A 23,769-nucleotide genomic window follows, 5' to 3' on the forward strand; every position below is an offset into this window, starting at 1 on the left:
ATTTTTCAGTCTCATGGATTTACTTCTAGAGTTCCTTGCCACTGTTAAGTCAAGCTGGAGTAGTTTACTTTCCTTTAGGCTGGCGTTTCAAATCTTATTTGTTATTCCCAGAATATCCAGTGGATATCCTGCAGCTTCTCTGAATAAAGTGTTTCATTTTGTTGATTTTTTTTTCTTTTTAAAAAATGTGGGGTTTATGCACTTTCTCAGTTTTTCTCCAAAGTATTACCTTAAATATTTGATAATTTGTATTAAGGTGGGCAACATGCTTCTGATGTGAGCCTTTATTCCTAAAGATTTCTCATTAACAAGGAGAAATTACAGTTACACCAGAACATTTCTCTACAGCAGAAGATCCCTTTGGATTTTTGCCTGCACTTTGCATTTTCAGAGCAAGAATCCAAATGCAGTTTGTCCTGATGGAATGGCAGATGGAGCTGGGAGCCTTCTGCTCCATTTTCCTACAATGCACCACATTGTAGGAGAAGCTTCTCCATCTCACATCTGCCACCTCCTTGTGAAGCTACAGGGTTCCTTGGGGAAGGAAATGTGGGAGAGCAGTCTCTTCCCATCCCCTCATCCCAGTGCCATGCCAGAGAAGGAATATCCACCAGGATGAGGCTCAGAGGGACAGCAGGACCTGGGGGTGGAGTTCCAGGTGTATTTATGGCACTGGAGCATTCCTGGCACCCAATTGTTGGATGTGGCATCCAGCCAGGTTCCATCCTCGTGTGCATCCAGCCTGCATCCCAGCAGATCCTTGTGCCACTGCTGGCAAACAGCCTGTGGGCCAGGCTACCAGGATTTGGGGTTCAAAATATCCATGGATTCCCACCAGCTGTGGTTCTGGGGAGCCCCGGCACTGCCAGGTGGAGATCTCCCATTGCTCAGCCTGTGCTCTGAGATCCAAGGACACACTGTCCCCCTTGTCCTGGCCCTGGCCTGCCTTGGCTTGTGCAAATATTAACCTTGGCTTTTCCCTGGCCCAGCCTGGCTCCTCACAGGGTGAGACACCACTGGTGTGAATAATGTGACAAGAATTTCTTATGGTGGGGTTGGAAAATGCAGCTTTCCTCGAGTTAGATCCGGAATTGGCAAGAGCCACTCGGGTTTTGGACTTGGCAGAAACATCTTCTCCTTTGGGGCAGATGGAAGGGGGTCCATGGGCACCAGAGAGCTGCATTTGGAATTATTTCCTTTAAAACCACAAGGCACTAGTGCTGCTGAATGAGGATCCCTTTGTGGGATTCAGGCAGTCCCAGGTGGCTCCTCAGAGATGTCTAAAGGACAGGTGGGAGAGTCCCTTGACAAACTGGGATGCTAAAATTTGTATGTGGATTTTATCCGGACAAAAGAGGACTCCATTGGCCATACCAGTTAAAAAAATTGCTGGTAAATGGAAAGATTGTTTGATTAATAAGGAAAAAATACAAAAAAGCATATCAATATTGTATTCAGGAATGTAGAACAAATCCTGACATCTCATCCTAAATCTAATCTCTTTTTATAGACTGTTTAGAGCTTACTGAAAATGAAATTAAAGCAGCTTCAATTTTGGCCCAAACATAAAGCTGAAATACTGAAATAGCATGAAAAGACATTTTTTCTTATAGTAACTTCTGACCACATGAAAATAAGGAAGCACTACAAATCTTTCACGAAAGCCTGACTTTATGGGATTTCCAGCATCACTTCCAGATTAAACAGATTTGGCTCAATGTTCAAGTCCAGGCTCATCTGAACCAGACACATTTGCTGAGATTTATGCCAGTTTGAGCTTTACCCCTTTCCTGAGTTCTAGTTCAGCTTTTGGAGAGCTGTTTCTGGGTACATTTAGGGGAACTGCAAATGGATCGGCCTGAATCTCAAAAACCTGGAGTCAACCTCCAGCAGCACACCTAGGGTCACTGACCAGATCACTGAGACCCTGACAAACTCTGCACACAGATCTGTGGAAAGGTGGCCCAGGTTGGATTTTAATTTTCACTTTCCTCAGTTTAGGGAAGAGGGAATATTGAGGAATGGGAATGCTCTGTAACGATCCCTTGTGTTTGATTTCCAGCTGTCCTGAAACTTCCACAGGCTCTTTGGGTATCCAGAGGCTGTTGATTTTAATCAGAAGTAAGGAAAACCTGGGGATGGTGCCCTGTGCTTCCTGAGCTGATGTCAATGATGGTGCCAGGATAACAATTCCATTATTATGTGGCTGCTCAGCTTCCTGGGGATCATCCTGCAGAGGTGCTGCACTGTTTTTGTCTGCACACAGACCAAATTCCAGGTGCTCAGGAAGGCTCTGAGCTGGGATGAGGTGTAGGAATGAGGCTGAGGGAGCTCCAGCCCTAAGGAGTTCTCACCTCTCAGCTTCAGGTCAGCTCCCAGTAGCATGGTAGGTCCTACCAGAGGGGTGTGAAAGGCTGTGAGGTGTTTCTTTATCAGTAAGACCATTTCAGGATTTTTAGATTATTCTCAAGAAAAAGCAGCTGAATTAAGACCAGCTGTTACAAGGGAGATTTTTTATTTTATTTGAATATCAGTGATAAGCAGAATCTTGATGTTTCATCTAGGAAATCAAAACACTGCTTCTTTTGATGTCTGTCGAGGGGTTTTCTTCTTTGCTTCTGAGCTCTCACCAGGTTAATTTGAATGTGAATGCACCCAGGTCACTTATGGAAAGGCTGCATTTACCTGCCGTAGGCAGAGATCAGCAGCCTTTGATTCTCAGAGCAACTTTCTGGGCTGCAACAAAGGAGAGGAAAATTCTGTTTTCTTATCACTACTGAACTCTATTTACTTTCTTTCATGCTGTTTTTTTACAAGATTCAGATGAAACTGGACAGGACGTTTTATTCACTTTGTAGGGAAAAAAAGATAAAATAAGTTAAAGTGTCCAGCAATTTTAAACAGCAAATTAAATTGTCCTAATTCAAGAAAAAAAGACTTTCAACCTAGTGCCCGTGCTTCTGAAAGCAATATATGTAACCAGACTGGCATTTTGGGGATTTTGTTTATCATTAACAGCAAAATAAGGTTTATAAAGGAGATTCAGCAAAGAAGTTACCCATGACAAAATCTAATCACTTTGGATATTTTTAGTGTAATGAGATCCATGCTTCTTACAAAAGGCTTCTTGGGCTCCCAGTGGGGAGGATGTTTATAGTTCTGGACCTTCACAATTTTAACTTGATTATTTGCAGGCAACCTCGTCTTCCTACTTATATAAGAGCCCAGCAGTTGTGTAATCACCAGTGTGAGATGAAAAGCCACATGGTTTGGGGTTGGTTTCTGCTCAGCTGGTCCTGGTTTCTTGCTGGGTTGCCACTCTCTTGTCTGCACCCTCCAGGAGAGGGAGTTGGATAATTTAAAGCAGCATTTCATCCTGGGCTTTTTCATGCTTTACAACTTTGTTATGTCTTCCCAAACCTCCCAGCCTGCTGGGGAAAGAGCTTCCAGGATGAGTTGTCTGGATTAATGACACACTTCTGCATGGGGCTGCTCTGTTGATGGGTCAGCAGGAGTTTCTGCAGGGAGATGTCTGCCCTCATGCATGGACAGCTGCCCACAGATCAGTCTGCAGAGTCCAGCTCCTAAGGAGCCCCAGGGCTTGGAGAGCTCTCAGGAAAAACGTGGATGCAGCTCAGAGGATGGGAAGGATGGATGATCAGAGGCAGCATTCACAAGCAAACATGTATATATGCACAGCAGAAAATGGATTTCCTGGAGAAAACAAATCTGAATTATGTTCCTGAGGAAGTGGGAATTCAACAGGTCCCACATCAGCATCCAAGGATTTTAACTAAGTGCACGATTAAGCATTCAGACCCTGCAGCATTTAATGCCCATGTTTTGTGCCATGCTAGTTCCTGTAAGCTGTTCTTCCAAACTGCAGCTCCTGGAAATAAAAGAACAGGAGAAGAACATGTAATTTGTCCTGGATAAGAATTGGTTTATTTCTTGCAATGTTCCATCTGATGACTCTTTGTAGTAAAAACCATTGTTTGGGAGACAAATTGAGAGTGGCAGTAAACACAAAAAGGTTAATGAAATACATGATTTCTGGCTCACTTGTTGGAGCAGGGAAAGCATGAGGGGTTTCAGTGTTTGGAATTCATAACTATTTCCATTATCTACCCTGTGCCTCATTTTTCTTTCTCTCTTGGCTCTAAGATCCTCTCCTTTCTTTATTGTTTCTTCATCATTCTCTTTGTTTTTATTTCTCCCACTGCATTTCCCATGGCCTGAGAGCCCCCTTGCCCACACCCCAACTCAAATTCCAGAAACTCCACTTGGGTTTTTCTACGCAGTCATGTGCTTCAGTGCCCTTTCTAGCTGATCTTTGTTAAAACATATTCCAGATTTGTTTTCTCTTCAGAACTGTACAAGGAGAGCTTAATACATATGGAAATGGAAATATGTATATATGGAGAGGTAAATACGTATGGAAAACAGTCCTAGCCTGGCTGGGGCACTGCAGGGACTCCCTGGGATGTCTGCTGGTAGGAAATGAGAGTGGAGGTGATCTCCCAGCACAGGCTTTGTCTCCTGGAAGATGTAAATCCCCATTTGAAGAGCTGGAGATGGCTGAGCTTGGCTCTGTCCCTGGAGAGGCTGTGACATCTCAATGGGGTGGAAGTGCCACCTCCCACAAACTCATCCTTCCCTTCACTACAAGAGTAAAACTGCAAACATTTCCCAAGTTTCTGTGCTGTTCTTCACGTGGCTGTTTCATTTTGTTGAATGATGGTGATGGCTGTGTGAATGAGCAAAATATCTATTCTTTAACCTCTGCTGTAAGCTGGTTGGGATTTTCCTTTACACAAAGCAAGCAGAGAACAATGGGTCGTATTGTGCCTGATTAAATTTTCTGTGCAAAAGCCTTAATGTCCCCTGTGCACTATCTTAGCCAGGGTTACCTCACTGTAGCCACAAGAGAAAGCTGAGTCAGCTGTGGATTGAGCCACAGGTAGTGTCTGAACCCAGCTGCTGGTGGGAAAGGCATTTCCCTCTCTTCCCAAGCCTTTTCCTGTAGCAGTGTCCATGGGGATGGCTGTGGGGGCAGGATTCCACTGCCAGGACACGTGTCTCATTTTCTGAGCCTTCCATGACTTCATCACTTGTAGTATAATAAAGTAAAAATCATATGTTGCAGTCACTCCTTGTCATGGGCATGACAGCAAACACCTCTGACTTTAAAAACCATTTGGAAAGAACCCCAGAGGATTATTAAAATGAAAATAACCCAGAGGATTATTAAGTATTGTTTATGTGGAAAGAAGAAGAGTCACTATCAAAATGACAAGAGCAATCTATGAGTGCAAAAGCTCTAAACACAAATTGCCTTTTGGTGTATATGCTTGAGAGAGGCTTTATCCTTTCGTTCCTTGTCTCAAAGTCTGAGCAATGGTTTTTAATGGAGTGGGGCAGACAGGGTCAAGCCAAGACATGGATTTAATTCCTTACATCTATAAACAAAACCACATTTCGTGCTGAACTCTGCATGATGAGAGGGAGGAGGTGGGGATGGGAATTTCAGCATTACATTGTTTTTAGAGAAAAAAGGAAAGAAAATATTGACAAAGGTGATGCTGCTTGCAGGCACTTCTGTCTCTGCCTGGGCATTGGAACTGATGGGTATTGGCACTTCTGCACACGGTTTGAAGCACCACAGAGGGGATTATCCATGGATCCGCTTCCCCCTGGACACAGCCAGATGCTCTGGAGGGACAGGGTGGGAAGCGCAGCCTGTGGCTGAAGGCAGTGGTGACAGGGAGAGGTGTTTGCTGCTCAGAGCAGCTAAGGATGCTCCTGGATCCCTGGCAGTGCCCAAGGCCAGGCTGGACAGGGCTTGGAGCAGCCTGGGACAGTTGAAGGTATCCCTGCCCACGGCAGGGGTGGAATGGGATAATCTAAAGTCCCTTCCAGCCCAAACCATTCCACGATTCTGTGATTTGATCAATTACAATGCTTTAACTCAGAAATCACTTCAGATTTGTCCAACCAGTTGCTCTTAACAGACAGAGTGATGGTCCTGGGAATAAAAGGGTAAATAATCCATAGCCTCACACTCAGGAGAAGACAAAAATTTGTTTTTTTAAATGTTTGTGTGTCTGTTGGATTCTCTTTTCCATCAGCCTTGACTTCTGGAGTCCCCCAGTGTTACCAGCCAGGGGGGACTGAAGATGCTGCAGTGATTTGGGGTACCTGGGACTGGGTTATTTACCAGCACTCTACTGTACAAATTTTGGTGTATGGCAGCATTGTCGTGCATCTTCATGAACAGATTTGTGCCAAATATTCCATTTTATCATACACCTGTACTGAGGAGCAAATGTGAGAAAACTCTATTTACTATTGCAACTTCAATTATAACAAACAGGGTGTTCAGATTGGGCTGGTGCAGGTTTATCACCTCTGCCTTAAGTTTTTCACCTCTACCCTTGGCAGTAATTTTTACCAGGCTCAGGGGAAGGGAAAAGAGCCATAATTTTAATGTGGAATGGTCTGTAGTGATAGTTATTCCCCACCTAACCAATTTTCATCCCCACCTATCCAATTTTCATCCAACCCTTGACGAACCTCTGAACACAGCCCCATTTCTTGTCACACTTTGGGCATTTTGAAGGGCTCCCTGAGAACTGTGGAGTTCAATCCAGCTCAGGATTTCCTCAGAGCAGGGAGCTTCCCATCATGGAGCTTGCTTGGCTGCTCCCTTCTCTCCAGATATATTTCAGCTGCTTCCCACTTCTTAGCTGATGCAGGCTCTTGATAATTTCAGAGTTAAGTAAAAGAAGCCAGAAAACCCTTATTCCTTCTGCCTCCCCTTCCTCACACACAGAGGACTGACAGGAAAATAAGCACTAATATGTCATCTTTAAAATAAGAAGGGGACATGCTTTCCTTGTGAAGCAGTGGAAACTGTGACATCATGCTTGGAACAGCTTTTTTCCCCTTTTCCCTTCTAATTGCGTGGAGTTTTTAAAGCCAGGGAATCAAATCTTCCCCTCTGGAGTGGGGGAAGGTTCCCCACAGGCTGCTGGTTGTCTGTGTTTGGTATGAATCACTCTGCCCCTTTTGCAGTTCATTGACAAATTACCAGAACCAGGAGCTGGGAACTGGGGCAGCAAAAGGAAAGAGAAAAAAAATGAAGTCAATTGGTGAAAGAACACGAGGAGGAAACATTATTTATGGAAAATTCACTGACTGGTTCCTTATTTCTGTGTTATATTCTCTTTTTTTCCACTTTAAAGGAAATGGCTCCTATAGCAGGAGTGACTCACTGGTAGAAGTTGCCAGGGAGGAGTGTTTGCCAGTTTCTTATTTTGTTAACATTTTATCACAGCATGGTGCCAGTGCACGTGCCAGATAAGGCTACAGATGCCAAGACAGAGAAAAGAAACAGCAGGGGGGTGGAAAAACTTTTTTTTTTTTTTTTGGTCAAGGACCAGTCCTGTATGTCTGCAACAGGAAGCTGATCTTTGATGGCTGCTTCATCTGACCTGAAATAGCATTGAGGGGTTTGTCCTGACTTCCACAGAAAGTTCTGGAGTTCTGTATCCTGACAGAGCAGAGAAATTCCAGCAGGCACAGGGACAGGCCAGGTACAACACCAGCAGCTTCCTCTGCTAAAGGCTTTTCTTGCTGTGACTCAGTTTGGCCGTGATGGCACCTTCTCCCCACCTCTGCAGAGCTCCTCACACATCCCCAGAGGGACCCCAGGTCCCAGCTCTTCGCTGGGGAGAATTTAGCTATGTGCTAATTGAGGTAAGGGATGGAGAGAATCAAGTGACGTAAGGAAATCATCTTTCTAATTTTCCCTATTTCCTTTCTCTCCACCTTCACTTCAAAAAAAAGGACAGTTAAATAGAGGAAAAAACAGCTACAAGGTCTGATGTCTGATCACTCAGACTGTGAGGGAAGCAAAGGCTGCAAAATGAGTCTGATCTCAGCAGGGAAAGAAGATAGAAAAGACAGGAAAAGACTTTAAATCCAGATGATTTTGCAAGTAATACTTGATTTTCTCCAATCTGAAAAACTTGCAGAGAGCAGGTTTTAGACTCAGCAGTTAACAAGGCAGAGGCTAAGAGGGTAGGTGCTGGAGATGTGATCTGACATGATCCCAGTCAAATCAATCCCAATAAAACCTTCCAGCAGAGCTGTTCTGCAAGAGGAGAGCAGTTGACCCCTCTTGCTGACCCCTCAGTTATAGATCTGGAGAGGTCTCAGGGCACAGAATGCAAATCTACAGCTCAATTAAAGGAGGAGGCCAAGCAAGCAAGAAATCCTTGTTAAATCTCTTTTGGAGTAGTTTCATTAATCTCTGGGATAAGTCTGCCCTACAGAGGCCTGGCTGTTGACAGGGTGGGCACAAGCCATGGAGAAAATCAGATTTTGGAGCTGGGTGTTTGTTCCTGGTGCTCCCTATCCAGCAGGACAAACACAGCCTCTGGAATTGGAGGTAGAGTTGGGCTGCTCTGCGTCCAAACAGAGACATCCCAAGAGTGATTTGGGATTTATTTGTAGTGATTTGCTCTCTGAAGAAAACAGAGATACTCAGGAGCCTCTGTGCTTGTTTTTATAACGATCTCAGACACACAGGGGTGAATGAACACAAAACAAGTTCAGAGCTTGCCACCTCTCAGATGTGGGAGAAATTCTCTGGAGTGGATCAGGGAAGTGATTTCTAAATAAAAGCTACTAAAATGCACTTAAACCCAGATGATTTAGTTTATTTGCTTTAGAGAACACACGACCTTGAACACGTCTGCAAAGAAGGTACAAAATGTTTCTCTTGGTTCTTTAACCTTAATATGATTTACACCATAATCAGAAAGGAGAAGAGCATGTAAGGCCATGATTGCAGCTAAATATCCTACAGAAAAACAGCCTGAATTAACTTTCTCAGCATGCACTAACCCCATTAGCATTAGTTCATGGCTCAGATATTGCACACATGTCAGAATCCTGCACAAACCCCTTGGTTTAGACAAAACAACAGGAGACATGTAAGCAGTACACAGCTCTAATCCCTGCATCCACTCCATCCAAAGTTTGGGGTTGTTTTTCTTTCAGTTGATGAAATGGAAATTCAAATGTTGCTTTGACAGTGCCATAGGAAAGTCTAAAGTAGGGGCTGTAAATAGAGTTTGAGCTGACATTTCAGCTTGGAAGTTAGGGGAAGGAATGAAGCCAGCATGAATACTCACTTCAATCTTGAGGGAAAACTTAACATTTAAGAGACTTTTTCCCCCTACTGATATTGTAATTTGTAAAGCCACATCTGAAGGCCATTTGTTTTGGCACTCAAGATATCAATTCAAAACACACTCTTATTTAACAGAAAGCTCCTTGTCACCCTCTTTTCTTACCCCATCTCCCCATTCCCTCCTTTGAATTCTTTGCAGTGATTCCTGAAGCAGGTTGGAAATGAAGCTGTTTACCAGGCTGGAAAGATGAAAAGGTTTGGTAACAAAGCTCCACTTGCAGAGCTTGGTGTGTGCAGTTGGGAGCACTCCACATCACTGCTTTGTGCGCTGGCCTGGAGTTTTTAATTAAATCTGATCTAGTGTTGAGCCAGGCAGGATCCAACATCCAGAGGCAGCTGCTCTGCTGTCCAGAGCAGCATCCTGAGCAGCCTCTGCAGGGATGTTTTTGGTAAGAACCTGCAGCACAAAGCTCTCTGAGGTGACTGAGACACAGGGTGCGTGTCAGAAAACTCACCAGGACTGGAAACTGGGAGAGCTGCCCGTGGATCTTTTCCTTTGCATTCCCTTTCACTTTACTATTGCAAACAATCATTAATGCTTTTAGTCTTGCGGTAGTTCTGGGAGATATTATCCTCATTTTGTACATAAGGTCTTGGATGATCCATCTGTCTAGAGAGGTACTGGTTTATGCTGGGAAACATTTGATCAAGCCAGGCTAGCAAAGAGGAGCCTCTGGGAAGTTACTCAAGCTGGCAGCCACATGAAAGGCAGTGTTTGCAGGAAATCACCCTGATTTTCTGCTCTGTGCTCCTGAAGCTGTGTGTTCCACAGCCCCAGGGGGGAGCCCAGCTCCGTGCCCACCCTGGGTTTTTCAGATTGATGTGGCAAAGCTCTGTGTGTTTACTCTGCTCCTGTTCAGCTCTTTTCCTCTTTCAGTTCCTGTTGTAGTAAACCCATTTGCAGTGGAAAGAGAAATCTGCATCAAAAGCAGAATGGGCAGCAGGGCAGGGGGGATTGTGCCCCTGTGCCCTGGGCTCAGGTGAGACCCCACCTGCAGAGCTGCCCCAGCCCTGGCCCAGCACAGGGAGGAGCTGGAGCTGCTGCAGAGATCCAGAGGAGGCACCAGGGGGATCAGAGGATGGAGCAGCTCTGCTGGGAGGAGAGGCTGGCACAGCTGGGATTGTTCACCTGGAGAGGAGAAGCTTTGGGGGGACCCCAGTGTGGCCTTGCAGGGCCTGAAGGGGCCAACAGGAAAAATGGAGAGAGACAATTTACAAGGGCCTGGAAGGGCAGGACAAGAGGGAATGGCTTTAAGCTGAGAGAGGGCAGGGATGGATGGGATATTAGGATGAAATTCTAATTTCTAACCCTGTGGGGGTGGGCATGCTCTGGCACAGAGTGCCCAGAGCAGCTGTGGCTGCCCTGGATCCCTGGCAGTGCCCAAGGCCAGGCTGGACAGGGATCCAGGAGCAGCCTGGGATAGTGGAAGTTGTTCCTGCCCATGACAGAGGGTGGAACTTGATAATCTTTAAAGTCCCTTCCAACCCTAACTATTTTATGATTCTATGATTCTCTGACAGCAGCAGCCACAACTTCTGATCTGCAGCCCCAGGTGTAATTTGATAAGTGTTTTTCACTGGGTGTTTTATTTACAGTTTGAGCTCTTTTCATGCTCTGAAGACACACTGCCTGGGATAACCTCTGCTCTCTTCAGAGCAGCACCTTGAGCATGCTCTGAGGGTGGTGATCATTGTGCTCTAGGTGGCAACATCTTCAAGTCCCAAAGGATTTGTTATCTTCCTAAACAAAGACCAAAGTCTTGTCTTCATTAATTTAACTCTGCTCTGACATGTCCTCTCCATGGCAATACACTTGTCTGTCCCAGCTGGAACGGAAGTGGATGATTTATATCAGGCTATAGGACACATCATTCATTCTGCTGCCAGTTTCCCCTTTCTGTTGGTGATTGCAAATACATTTAACTTGCAAGTGAATTTCCAAGGAAAAGGCAATGTTGAATATTCTATTGGCATGCGTGGAGCAAGGATTTCAAGCATTTCCACCCCATTTTAACTTTTTAAACACAGGTAGTATGTCAGGAGCTCTCTGAAGTCAGAGGAGCTGGTCTCATTTAGGATTGGAAGCACCCAAGTCACATTCTCTGATGGTTAAAACCCTCTATAAAGTTGATGTGAGATACTTCCTTACAGGTTTTTTCCCCCTCAGCTGCCTCCTTCTCATGGCATTTCTTATCCAACACTTTATCGACTATTTTTCTCTTTTGACTCTCTTCCCAGTAAGTTCAAAGCAGCCTTCATTCCCAAGCCTTCATTCCAGTTACCATGACTTTTGGCCTTGCAGCTCGAGGCTTTTTAGCCTTCATAAAACACTTGACATTTTTAGTCAATGGAGACAAGGACAATGAAAACATCAACACATTGACAGGGCTTCAAAAGAGTTCTGTGGCACAATACAATGTCTGACTGCTTTTGGAACACCTACCTTTATTCCAGGTGATTCTAGATTCTAAAACTACAAACAGCTCCTTCTCAGGATGTTGTTATTCCATGGATCGATACACTCCACGACTGCTCCCTCTGAATTTTAATGGTGTGCTGTTTGTGAGTCTTTCAGTATCAGAGAGTTCAGCACTGTCCTGGCAGCTCATCCATCATAGATCCGTGGATTCACTTATCTCCCAGCTTATTTCAAAAAACAAATATGTTCTTGCATCTTTCATGAGAGAAAAACACACTGAACACTCTCAGCCCTGTGCAGAGTTCTTTCAATTCTGCCTTAAGTATCCCAGTTTAAAGTAAAACATGTCCCACTGGGATTGTTTTTTGCAGGTGAGTGGGATTTTTCTTTGCACTGCTGGGATGTGTTTCTGCCATCCTGGAAATAAGAAGTTTCTTTCCCAAAGTCCATGGATTGTTAAGATAAAGGAGTAAGCTGTCCTGGCTTTCCTGGATAAATGAGGATGTTGATGCCATGTGGCACTTTACACCCCTCTGGTCACCCTAAATGTCCCTCACTACTCCAGGCAGCACAGATCTGTATGGGCACCAGTAGCAATTCACTCCCCCAGACCAGCCTGCAGCACAATAACCCACAATTATCCTCCTTGTGCCCTCATTAAAGAAACCCAACACACATTCTGGTATTAATTCATGTACCTGGCTCCATGTCTGGGTCACATTCCCAATCTGGGGACCCCGGGGGTTTCCCATCTGCGGGGCTGGAGGGTGGATGACACCCATGGGCTGCTGAGTGGGATGCTGCAGGATCTGATTCACTGTCTGCAGGCAGTCTGGGAGGGAGCAGCGGGATCCTGCTGCCTCCTGCCTTCCTGACTCCTGCTGGCCTGGGAGTCCTTGAAGCACACTCAGATGTCCCCTAGGGCAATCTTCTTTACTAGTAAAATAAACAGATGTCCTGGTGGTTTCTGATATCATAAGTATCCTTTCCTGTGAACTCATTCTACTATAAATAGCAGGTTTATGTCTATTCAAAGAGCTCTTTTATTCCCCTCTCCTCCTTTCATCCCACATCCTTACTGGTTCCTGGGATCTCTTACATGTGTAAAGAACATCCCTTTCCCTGTGGTTGTATCAGCACATGGAGCTGCTCCTGATGGGATTTCAGGGCCATCATGTGAGTCTGGGATGTGCCTGCTCAGGGCTGTCGTGTGTCTCTGTTAAGAACTCTGCTGACAGCCATAGGCTGATGGATTTCCTGAGTGCAGCTTTAGGCATGAACACATCCATCAGGGCAAATAAGGTTGGATTCCAAGCTGATGTGACACAGAGGTATCAGGACCATTCCTTCCACAACCATTCCAGGGAGGGATCTTGCTGGTGCACAGGGTTTTTCCTTCTGGGCATCTGTTTAAATGGAGGAAGAAATTAGGGATGGAGTGAGAATAGTCGATGACCCTGCTATCTTTAAACTCACACAATCACAGCTGAAAATTGCCTGAGGCTCTATTTTTTTCCAGAATTAAAAGAGTGTTAGAACCAACTCATCTAGGAAGGACCATGGGATTGTGACAGCCACCAGCCACCTGGACAGAATCCTGCCAATGCATTTGAGGTCCTGAAAACCTGCTGTCCTACCAGAGCGTGGATTCAGGACACATCCCGTATGACTGCTCCTGGATTTTGGCTCCAGGTTGGATGTGATGATCTGGGAGGTTTTCTCCAACACTGATGACTCTGTGGTCCTAGATGGGCACTTCCTGAGGCTGGGGTTGCACTGTTCTTTGGGATGCACACCAGGTTTGTGAGGTAAACACAGACCCTGGCAGATGGCACAGGGCAATGGCAGGGCACAGACCTTGCCCTGAGCTCAGGAGGAGGCTGCCAAGCTAAGTCATCATCATCCTTCCCTTCCCTTCCCTTCCCTTCCCTTCCCTTCCCTTCCCTTCCCTTCCCTTCCCTTCCCTTCCCTTCCCTTCCCTTCCCTTCCCTTCCCTTCCCTTCCCTTCCCTTCCCTTCCCTTCCCTTCCCTTCCCTTCCCTTCCCTTCCCTTCCCTTCCCTTCCCTTCCCTTCCCTTCCCTTCCCTTCCCTTCCCTTCCCTTCCCTTCCCTTCCCTTCCCTTCCCTTCCCTTCCCTTCCCTTCCCTTCCCTTCCCTTCCCTTCCCTTCCCTTCCCTTCCCTTCCCTTCCCTTCCCTTCCCTTCCCTTCCCTTCCCTTCCCTTCCCTTCCCTTCCCTTCCCTTCCCTTCCCTTCCCTTCCCTTCCCTTCCCTTCCCTTCCCTTCCCTTTTCCCTTCCCTTTTCCCTTCCCTTCCCTCTTCCTTTCCCACCTCCCTTCCCACTTCCATTCCCAATTCCTTTCCCTGAACTTCCCAGAACTTCCATTCCCAGTTTTCCTTAGGAGAGACACTTTGTATTGTGCAGAAAAACAACACTCACTGGTCAGGGCTCTGCTAAATTCTTTTTTCTGTAGAACTCCTCTGTTTCTGAAAACTCCTCCTGTGTCCTTCTCTGCGACCTCTCTCCACTGAGTCACCTTATTCCCATCTCTCTCCAGCCCTGTTTTTCCCTGCACTGTTCTGCTTTCCAGCACACGCTTCCAGGCACCATCTTCTCGAGTTTACCAGCCCTGATCTCTGCTCCCAGCCCACCCACTGACAAATGAAGCTGCCCTTGGGAGTACCTGCTGCCCTCTCTGACCAGCTCCCTTGCAGACAGACAGTCCTCTGGGGAGCATCAGTGATCCTCTCAAAATGCTGGGAGGAAGATCAAATCTTCATGTTCTCTGTTAGGAAAGAGCCTCCTACTAGTAGGAGAAATAAACACTTCTCTTACAGGCAATGTGTTCATTATCTGTGCCTTCTAGGGGTTCATTCTCCTGGTACTGGCCTTTGGGACACATAAATCATTAGTTTAACTTGATATGTGTATTTTCTTGTCTTCTATTTTCAGGGCAGTGAACATGCTGGCATTTATCCAGCCAGCCTCCCCACAGCAGAGCAGTTATTTCGTTTCTGCTCTCTTGAATGCAGCATCTGTACATTTAGTCACATATTAGATTATGGTAATGGTGAAATAATTCCTTTAACCTCCTTTGAGTCTGGGCTCAGAAGAATAGTCTGATTTATCTGCTTCATGGGTGGTACTCCAGGCAGTTAATTAACCCACATTTAAACGATGTTATTTACCTTGACTCTCTCTTTGTGTTTGCCAATAACATTTAATGATTCAAATTGAATTGGCCAGAGAAACGGAAGAATGTTCTCAGTGGTTTATTATCCTCTAACAGGACATTCCAGGTTTGTACCTTCATAGCAAATCGTGTTCCAGTCCTAACCCTGATAATCCTGGCCATGGGATTGAGACTACAGCTGATAAATTAGAACAAATAGTAAAGATAATCTTTAAAGAGATTATCTTATAGGACAAATAGTGAAGATGTGGTACTAAACTTGACAACTGCTCTACTCTGATGGAAGCAGCCAGGAATGGAGCACCCCTGGTTTTTAGCAGAAGGAGCCAAAGCTGTGTGAGACGTCAGGGGCATGGCCAGGTCACACTCCCTCCCAGGCTCCTACAGGGAAGCAGCAGCAGCCTGAAAGGTTAAGATGCAATTCCCTGTCTCAGTGACAACCATGAAAGTAAATCAGGCCTTCATTTAGCAAAATCATGTGACTTTCTTCTCACATTTTAGCTTGTGTCAGCATTAGGGAAAGGAGCAGCTCTGTAAAAAAGCAGTGGCTGTTACAGTGAAGTGCCAAATAAGTGTTTGGGAAGAGAGTCTTTCTTATATGGTAACAAAGTGGAAATCTACTGATGTAATGGGAACTGAACTGAACTGGAACTCTGATCTGTAAGTATCAAAGTTTCCTTTAAAATCCAGCTTGTGAAAGAGTGGTTCCCATGACCCTCAATCAAATTTAACCCTTCAGAAATAGAAGCTGAAGGAGGCAGATTTCCTCCTGCATGAGTCGATTCCCTAAATCCAAGCTGCAAGGTGTCTGCTTCTGATTGTTTGTCCTCAGGGTGGGGCTGCAAATAGTCCTGCGCTTAAAAATGTCCCTTGATCTTGTGCAGCTAAGGAGGCCTCATCCTTCTGACAAGTTTGCTTCACATCATTAGAAAAAGCAACGTTGCCAGCACAGCTCTCAGAAGTTCCAGTGGTCACTAAGGCTGCCTTGGTGGGGATAATGAAAAGGTCAAACTCCATTTCTTTTAATCCCTAAGACTGAACTTCTTAGAAATTACTAAGAAATAGTCCATGTCATCAGAACAAAGAACAGCTGAAGTGGATGGGAGCTGCACTGCCACCCAGGAGCACACTTGGATTCATGGTTCAGACAGTGACTTGTGCAAGCCTGGCTGAGCAGCTTCTCAACACAAATAGCCTTTGTGACTATTATTATTATTATTATTATTATTATTATCACTTAATTTGTTCAGCCTGGAGATAAGCAGAGTGAGGGCAGAGCTCCCCGGGGCTGCAGCTCCTCCTGAGGGGCAGCTCCCATCTCTGCTCTGGGACAGGGACAGGAGCCAGGGCACGGCTGGGGCTGGGCCAGGGCAGCTCAGGCTGGAGCTCAGGGCAAGGCTCTTCCCCCAGAGGGTGCTGGCACTGCCCAGGCTCCCCAGGGAATGGGCACGGCCCCGAGGCTGCCAGAGCTCCAGGAGCCTTTGGCCAGCGCTGCCAGGGATGCCCAGGGTGGGGTTGGTGGGGGGTCTGGGCAGGGACAGGGGTGGCACTGAATGATTCCTTTCATTTCCTTCCAGCTCAGGATATTCTGTGGTTCTGTAATTGTCCTCAGCGAGTTCTTTGGGAAGAGAAATATGGAAATTTAGGTGTAGGTGGGCCATCTTTTGCCCCTGTAACTCAGAGGCAAACTAGTGATTATTTATTCATGATACCCACAAAAAGCAGTGACGTTCATTGTGGAAAGGATCAATTTTGCTGTGACAATGGCAGCAGTCCCCAAAGTGACTGGTACTGTGCCAGTTTGGCAATGAGCCAGAGCAGTGTTTGCCTGTAGACAGCACTGCAAGAACTGTCCAGCCCTGCTCCTGAGGAACCTCCCAAAAACCTCGTGTTAGAGTTATGTGTTGAGCGTGGCCCCAGACCCAAGGCATCTGTACAACTGCTGACTTCATTGCTAGCATCCTCATGGTGTCTGGCTGCATGGAGCAGTCTCAGGAGGAGCAAACTGAGTGCCTCAGCTCCAGCTCCTTCCATCCAGGAGGTGCCATCTCCTCTTCACTGTCACCTGCACCATCTCAGTCCCTCAAGAGTTCAAAAGGAGGGAGAAATAAAGGCAGACAGAGCAGGGGCAGAAAGTCCTTTTCAATGTAAAAGCCAGCTGGGTACCACCAGGAAATTCAACCTGGAATTCTACCAGGAAATCCAAATAAGATCCAAGAGAAGGGAATCATCACCCTGACAAACAATTGGATATCCATTTGGAACGTGTCACTTTAGCTGGAGAGGCTTTGGGATTGCTCTGCTCTCAGAGCTTGCCAAGGGCGAAAGTACAGCCTGGGAAAAGGATTGTTTGGGTTTCCTTCTAACAGCACTTCAGAAATAATGGGCTGTGAGTGATGCAGGAGGTTTGACCAGGCCTGTAGAGCATCTGTCCTCTGATGTGGAGTCTTTATGTGCACAAGGTCAAATTAAGACACAGCCAAATGTTGAAAAGCGTTGAATGTGCCTTCATGTCCCCCTTAAATAGGGTTAACTGGGTAAATTAAATTTTCTTTTGAAGACACTTGAAGTCTGGCTGGGACTTGAGTCATAATAGCACAACTGGCCTGTGGTAGAACTGCTTACAAACTATCGTGTGTTATCAGGTACTGCAGAATAAATTTTGGTGGAGTTTGTGGACAGCAAAAATCAGCTTTGAAAATGCAAAAAACACCCCTCCCCCCAAATGTTTAAAGTTTAAGTACAGTACTTCCCTATAGGTTTTATAATCCTCTTTTCTTGGTTTTGAAACACATTAAATGAATCCAGCACAGCGCCTGACATCTGAACAAAACTGATTGACCTAACACAGTGGGGCTTTTCAGGCTACAAGTTCCAAAAATTAATTAGGATTTGTGCTTTTCTTTCTAATTTTCAATAGGAAGAGCATGAAATTAATTTAATGTTTTGAATGAGCAGCAAGGAGAGATCAAGGAAGAAAGACCCAATTTCTCATTAATTTCTGGAAAGGGAAAAATAATCAGACAGGTCTTCTCCAACAGCAAAGCTCATTGAGAAGAATTCCAATTCACAGTGCAGTTTGTCTGCTATCAGTAATGCTGAGAAAAGTCTGCACAGGGTTTTGAAGGAGAATGCTGAAGTGATCTTGCCTAAAAATAATTTAAAAATAAATTTCAGCTTTTAGCCAGGTCAGTGTAGTTTCAAAAGGCATTGCACAGGCACACAAATGGGAATGGGAATGGGAATGGGAATGGAAATGGGAATGGGAATGGGAATGGGAATGGGAATGGGAATGGGAATGGGATGGAGGCAGCAGCAGGGAGCAGGCTGGGTGAGCACAAGACCTTCCTAAATTGTCCAGAAAAACCCCACATTGTCTGACAACACTGGAAACATCTCATCCTTATTCAACTCTGAGCAAGTGGTTTCTCAGAAACGTGTCATAACACAGGACTTTAATGGTGATATCTTCATTTCCCTGATCCTGGGAAGTCATTAAAGTCACCTGCATTGTCACCATGGGCTGGGGGTGACCCTGATGCTGCCCTGCTGGGACCTGCTCCTGCCATGGCCTCAAACCTGATCCACCACGATGGATTTGTGATGCTGGGGACTCCTGGTAGAACCAGGCCACCACCTCTGGCCTGTCCTGCTCCCCTTGCTCAGGGATGGGGAGGTTCCTGCTGTTCCAGCCTCAGGATCTCTCTTGCTGCCCATCCCTTTGGGAGCAGCTGGCCCTCCAGAGAGGGCTACAGAACACTGGATACCAGTGCCAGCGTGGCCATCACCCTGTGGACACATGGAAAAGTTTGCTTGCAGTAGCAGGGAACCAGCCTTGATCCTTCCTGGCTGAATGCTGGTAAAAGGCACATGCAGGTGTACTGAAGGCAAATTCTGAATTACCTGGAATATTCTAAAGAAATACCCAGTGAAATGAGGGCACTGACTACACTGAAAAGTACCCCTTTAAAAGTGTGTGTTTGATAAATTCTTCCTGGTGAGATGATGGGATTTTTGGGAATAACTCTGGCTTGCTTAGAAAGCAAAAACCCTGGAGAGGGGATTGGCAGGAGCTAGTTTTGCTGTTAGCCTTATTCAGGTTGCTAAGCTGATTAAACGAGGCTTTGGATAACGTGTGTCATGTCTCAGCACCGGGGGATGAAGTGTTTCATGGTTTTTGGGAGCCAGAGCAGACTTAGTGACATCATAACAACTCAAATTTCACTTGAAAGCAGCTCACCTCTGCCTCCTGCTCCTTGTTCCTGCCAGCTCTGTCCTCTAAAGCCATTTCTGTCTGTAGGTCCTGTGCTCCAAGTTCCAGCAGGGGCTGGGAATGCAGAATTAAGGGCTGCTGCTCTGTATTGCACAGCATGAAAGGCTTTGATGCTTCACAACTGAGAAAGGGGGAAAAAAAGCTCTGAGCAGGGAGTTATCCCCTCCAACAAGGCAGGAAACACTGGGGACAGGCTGTGCTTCACATCTCATTCCCTTCAAAATCTTGAAAGAAGGTCTTTTCCAGGGAAAATTAGCTGTGATTCCTTTTTAATTTTTTTTTTAATATTATTCTCTGTATTCTTAATTTAAAGTGTCCTCAGATTAGACATTGCAATAGAGATCTGATTTCCTTCTCCAGCCACAATGCAACAGCTCAGCCTCACCCCCTCGTTTGGGTGATCAAAGCACTGGAAATATCATCTGCACAGTGGAAACACCTTCAAGCAGCAGGAAGGTGAAAATTTCTTACCTCTCCACTTTGGAGAAGCCTTGTGTTTCAGGCACTGCCCTAAGGAGAGACATCTCTGGTGTTCAGACTGCTCAGGTGAAATGAAATTAAAGATCAATGAAATTTGGGAATAAAAGTGAGATTCGAGTTACTAAGTTTTCTCCATTCACTACAGAATTCCTGAAATCTTCATTATTTAGTGTGCAGGAAAGAAGGAGACAAACAGGAGATTAGAAATGAAAAAACATCGTGGTGTCTTCCCCCAAAAAGAATAATTATTTAGATAAGGTGCTTGGCAGAAAGGCCATGTATGACCTAATCTAGAACGCATGCCATTATTTAGCCCCAGTTATCTCCCAAACACTATTTTAAAATATGAACCTCCTGGTAAATTAGGAATAAAGACCAGTGCTGAAGGTCACTTTGTGACACACTGCTGGCCTCTGTGAGAGTCACAGGATTTGCTGTACAAGAAATCCACTTCTGCTAAAGCAGATTTTTATACAGAATGGATTGTTTTTGCCAAACTGTACTGGGCTCCAGAATGATAACCAAAATAAAAAGAAAAATCCTGCAATTACAGGCCTACACCCATTTCTGTGTGAGTATTTTGCACATAATTAATGTGCACATTTTATCTACTGAGAAAATAGAGTGAAACCAGCAGTTCAAATAGGCCACCAAAGCACTGTTGACTCGTTTCAGTGTTCATGTGTTGTTTGCCTGTAATAAATTCACTGAGAATGTGCATTATTTTGTTAATTCTTCTCCTTTAATGTGTTTACAGAGCTCTGTAGTTGGGCAAAAAGGCCAAATTGAGATATTTCTCTTTTTATTTTTTTTCCAGTGAAAGAGTCAAGGTCTGTTTTTTCTGCTTGTTAATCACTTATAATGAAAAGAGACTTTCCCTCTGATCCAGGAGTGTCTCACTTGCCCTTTGTACTTGTGACAGAAAAGGCAGGTTCACAACTCACTGCCGGGTTTTGAGTCTGATTCTCTACTTAGGCTGACTTAAGTTAGTCATTTCACAAGGATTATTCCTGACTTATCCTGCTCTTTCTGAAGGAAGAATCAGGATGGGTGATGCTTGGTTAAGCAGAGACATGTGGAAAGGTAGAAAAAAGCAGGAAAATAGGCTTAGAGAGCCAATACTCCCTGAAATACTTGTGATCAGACCTCAGCGCAGTCACCTCACCTGCCACTGCACCAAACCTCCCATCAGTCAGAACAAATCACCCAAAAATGAGATTATAATGCTCTGCTGGTTTTTTAAATACTTTTATCCAAGAAATGCAAAGCTGAAGGAATTCCTTGCTGGAAGACTCCTAATCCCCAGGGCGATCTGCATTGTGTGTATTTCCCCACAATCATTTTCATATGAGTATTGGAATGCTTCATAAAATCCCTCCATTTGCCTTTGGGGGTGTTCCAAAACTCTTCCAGAAAGTCTAAAGTTTCAGGGATTTTCTTGGGATTATTTTGACTTCTACTAGAACGTGCCTCGCTTGACTCCAGACAGAAGAGAAATAAAGTCAGCCCGTGCGGGTAAACACGGCTCTTCCCCTGGGAATTCCATGCTGGAGGAGCCTGGGAGTGTCTGTTTGTACTCAAGAGAGGCCCCTCTGTCACTCAGGTCAGCAAATCATTATCATGAGATGGAAAAATTAATAAAGTATAAGGAAATGAGTTTACAGCATGAGGAATTGCTTTGCCTGAAGGCGGTTCAGTGGCCGGTGGTTTTCCTGCAAACAAGGATGTCCTTGTCAGAGCTGGGTTACAAAATGGAAAAAAAAGTGGGGAAGGGGGAAAAATGTGTGGAAGGAATAAGGCACAACTGAAAATTTCAGTGCTGGTGAAGTCCAGGATGGTGTGTAGGGTAGCTGAGGGACATTCCTTGCCTGCCGAGAGCCAGCTGGGAAAGCCACTCCCATGGGAGAGGACATGACTCCAGATTTTTAAGCAATGCAACAAAGCCATGGTTTTATCAAAGTCTTCCTTTGTGAGGAGGGATGAGGCCCAATCAACGAGCAGGAAAGGGGGATGGATTTTCAGGTAAAACTGACTCTTTGAGAGGAAAAGTTTTCCTTTGAGGAAGACATATCAGCAATGGTTGGAAATGTCCACCTGTGGAGAGATCCAGAGGAGGCACCAGGGGGATCAGGGGATGGAGCAGCTGTGCTGGGAGGGAAGGCTGGCACAGCTGGGATTGTTCACCTGGAGAGGAGAAGAACCAGGGTGACTGAACTGTGGCCTTCCAGTGCCTGAAGGAGCTACAAGAAAGATGGAGAGATACCATTTCCAAGGACCTGGAGAGGCAGGAAAGGGGAATGGCTTTAAGCTGCCAGAGGGCAGGGATGGATGGGATATTGGGATTAAATTCTTCCCTCTGAGGTGGGCAGGCCCTGGCACAGGGTGCCCAGAGCAGCTGTGGCTGCCCCTGGATCTCTGGAAGTGCCCAAGTCCAGGATGGACAGGGCACCCTGGGCCAGTGGAAGGTGTCCCTGCCCATGACAGGGGGTAGGATGAGATTAGTTTCAGGTCCCTTCCAACCCAAACAATTCCATGATTCTGTGATTTAAAAAGGGGTTTTTTAGCTGCAACCTGACAAAATATTCATATATTTAGCCAGAAATTCTCACTAGCTCTCATTTTGAAATGAATACTCCTCAAGATGAAAGCAGATGAATTGATTTTAAAAATTATCTTATTTCTCTACAGAAAAATTGAAAACCACCCTGTACAGTGAAATGGAATTTTTTCACTGCAGCAGGAGCTAAAACTCATCAAGGAGAAGGTAAAACTTGCTGAGTGATCAACAGAAGCAGTGAAACATCTAAGTTAACTATTGGCTCCCCAGCGCAGATGTGTGGCCCTATCTAATTCCCTAAAGAGCTCTGTAATGCTGTGCTTATTGCCTGAAGGGTGAAATGGGAGGAATTTTAAAATCCTTCATCACAGGAATAACCAGGACAAATGATAAAAAGTTAACAAAAAGGCTTTTCTGTCTTATGTTAAGACATGACAATGGAAACTTTCTGAAGGAGATTAAAGTTTCTCTTTAAAGTCTTTCTCCTGCAGAATTCCCTGGTCTCAAGAAAAATGGGGAAAGGATATACAGATATGAAGAAAAACACCTTCTCTTTGTTCAGCAGTGGATTATGTTACAAGATAAATTTTGGCAGCCAATTCATTTTTCACCTGAATGGCTTCAGCTTTCACCTCTTATCCCAAAATGTGTGTAAAAGGATTTCAGAGCTCCAGTACTTCTCTCTGAGCTGTACCTACTCTTCTTTATCATGGACTAAACTACTGAATAAGCTTCTGTGTCTCTGCCTGTGGGGTGATGGAGGTCACTGAAATGGTATCAGTGCAGTTTTGTGGTGATCTGGAAATCTGAGCCTGTCGTTTTCCAGGTGCTTGTAGCAATTGCAGTAACTGAACAAATCAAGGGTCTGTTCCCCCTCCCTCAGTGTTTCACGGGCACTGCAGATGCTGTGGGACTGGAGGGATTTGGGGAGCCTCTGTGCTGCTCCCCTTGGCAGGGTGTAGCTCCCCCAGGCTGTGTCCTGGAGTCTTTAAGGTTCTTTGTTCTATTTCATGCTTTGGGAAAGCTGTGATGTCACTGAGCTGTGAACTCGAACTCCACAAGCAGTGAAGAGCTGCTACCAAGTGTAGTGGTTTGATGATTTACTTCAAGAGGACTTGGACAGCCTTGGATTTTGGTGTTTTTGCAGGTTATTTACCTAGTGGCTGATATGGGGTAGGGCTTTGATTTCATTCTAAGGCCCAGCTGAAACAGAGCTGTTCATTCCCAGAGCCTGGCCGCAGGAGGATTCATTACAAATTCACACACACCAGAGAGAGGCAGACATGGGGAAGAATGCTCTGAAGAACTGCAGAAAATAGGATTACAAAGGACACTTTGGAGATATTTCACTGCATTATGGGTCCTGACCAGTGCAGCTCTTGATTCCAGCCTTGTAAGGATGATGTTTTCTGGTCTGGATAATTGGCATAAACCAGGGATAGCCCAGCCTGCAGTAAAGGCTGAGGGATTGGTAATTATTACCAGGAGCAAAATACAGATCTCTGTTGCAGCAATGATCCCAGTGACATTAATGGGGATGGAGAAAGTCTCCTTAATGCAAGAACCTTCAGCTTTGGCCTCTGAACATTT

The 23,769-nt window shown here is 45.3% G+C and overlaps 1 long non-coding RNA gene across 9 annotated transcripts; it reads right to left on the reverse strand.

Moving 5' to 3' along the window:
• Nucleotides 1-1,281: 1,281 nt before the first annotated feature.
• On the reverse strand, nt 1,282-23,191 carry LOC135283097 (uncharacterized). Of its 9 annotated transcripts, XR_010348985.1 has the most exons (9): nt 22,791-23,191; nt 19,614-19,680; nt 19,110-19,263; nt 14,116-14,461; nt 13,316-13,499; nt 12,778-13,084; nt 11,703-12,614; nt 3,059-3,889; nt 1,282-2,736 (listed from the first exon to the last, which is right to left on the reverse strand). It is a non-coding gene; the product is annotated as an uncharacterized LOC135283097 (long non-coding RNA). The 9 variants fall into 9 exon arrangements; XR_010348987.1 differs by lacking the exons at nt 1,282-2,736; nt 3,059-3,889 and adding an exon at nt 10,828-11,085 and having other exon boundaries at nt 22,791-23,190; XR_010348990.1 differs by lacking the exons at nt 1,282-2,736; nt 3,059-3,889 and adding an exon at nt 21,807-21,862 and having other exon boundaries at nt 10,828-12,614; nt 22,791-23,188.
• Nucleotides 23,192-23,769: the final 578 nt, after the last annotated feature.

This window comes from Passer domesticus, chromosome 18 (assembly GCF_036417665.1).
Source record: "Passer domesticus isolate bPasDom1 chromosome 18, bPasDom1.hap1, whole genome shotgun sequence".
NCBI classification, from domain to species: domain Eukaryota; kingdom Metazoa; phylum Chordata; class Aves; order Passeriformes; family Passeridae; genus Passer; species Passer domesticus.